Source organism: Schistocerca cancellata, chromosome 3 (assembly GCF_023864275.1).
Source record: "Schistocerca cancellata isolate TAMUIC-IGC-003103 chromosome 3, iqSchCanc2.1, whole genome shotgun sequence".
NCBI lineage: Eukaryota > Metazoa > Arthropoda > Insecta > Orthoptera > Acrididae > Schistocerca > Schistocerca cancellata.
In genome coordinates, this window is record NC_064628.1 from 515,747,342 (window position 1) to 515,749,145 (window position 1,804).

Here is a 1,804-nt window from a genome sequence, read left to right on the forward strand (position 1 = left end):
TCAATCCATATTCTATACTCATTTGACTATTCATTCCATTCATCCTAGCTTGCACCTCGTTTCCACTTTCACTCAGGGTAGCAATGTCACCAGCGTATCTTATCATTGATATTCTTTCGTTGTGAATTTTAATCCCACTCCTGAACCTTGCCTTTATTTCGGTCACTGTTTTTTCGATGTATAGATTGAACAATAAGGGAGGGGCGTGGGGGGGGGGGGGGGAGATTACACCCCTGTCTAACAACGGCTTTAATCAGAGCAATTCGTTCCTGGTCTTCCAAAATTATTGTTCCCTCTTTTCTTACACATGGTGGTCCATTGATAGCGGCGGGGCCAAATATCTCACGAAATAAACATCAGACGAAAAAACTACAAAGAACGAAACTCGTCTGGCTTTAAGGGGGAAACCAGATGGCACTAGTGTTGGCCCGCTAGATGGGGTTGCCATAGGTCAAACGGATATCAACTGCGTTTTTTAAAATAGGAACCCCCATTTTTATTACATATTCGTGTAGTACGTAAAGAAATATGAATGTTTTAGTTGGACCACTTTTTTCGCTTTGTGATAGATGTCGCTGTACTAGTCACAAACGTATAAGTACGTAATATCATGTAACATTTGTAAGTAGGCTGTTTAGGTTTTCTTAGCGCTCTGTATGAAAATCACTGGCTGTGCTGTGTGCAGTCTGTGGCTGGTTGGCATTGTTGTAATACCCGCCATTGTAGCGTTGGGCAGCTGGACGTGAACAGCGCGTAGCGTTGCGCAGTTGGAGGTGAGCCGCCAGCAGTGGTGGATGTGGGGAGAGAAATGGTGGAGTTTTGATATTTGTAAGAATGGATGTTATGAACTGCTATATATATTATGACTATTAAGGTAAATACAATGTTTGTTCTCTATTAAAATCTTTCATTTGCTAACTATGCCTATCAGTAGTTAGTGCCTTCAGTAGTTTGAATCTTTTATTTAGCTGGCAGTAGTGGCGCTCGCTGTATTGCAGTAGTTCGAGTAATGAAGATTTTTGTGAGGTAAGTGATTTGTGAAAGGTATAGGTTAATGTTAGTCAGGGCCATCCTTTTGTAGGGATTTTTGAAAGTCAGATTGCGTTGCGCTAAAAATATTGTGTGTCAGTTTCAGCACAGTCCTATATAATTTTCCTAAGGGGACGTTTCATATGTCGACCCTTAGCCGAGGATACCTCACTGGAATCTTCTGATTTCTTCTTGTAGTTTGTACAATTAGTGCAGCCTTTGTTTATTGCTAGCGCGTAATTGTAGAGAGAATTTCCTTTGTAGTTGTAGTTTTTCATTCTTGTACAGTAAAACAGGTGTGGCACGTATGTAAATTTGCACCTAGTGTTTCGCAACTGCGCTTGCAATTAATTAGATATCATTTTCAGTGCTATGTTAATGTGTTCTCTTATTTTTGCTCTTCAAATTGTGTTTTTCTGTGTTGTGTGAAATATTGTGACAATAATGGCGTGTGAAAAACGTAATACTAGGCTCCAAAGTAAACTGAGAAATAACAGTAAAGACGAAAGCAGTGTGTTAACGCCACCATGTAATGAATTAACAAATATTCAAAGTAGTAATTTCGTAACTGTGCATAGGGAAATGGAGCGGGCGTCAAATAACGGTGTAGGCAGTGAAACAATTAGTGAACAGGGAAGCATTATCGATCGATCGGTCGGCAACAGCTCGCCTCAGGATTCCGAAATGACAGGACACAATCTTGCAAATACTGTAGATTCAGGTTTTGCGTCCTCACCGTTTTCTCAAATAAATCACGACACATTTTCTGCTTTTC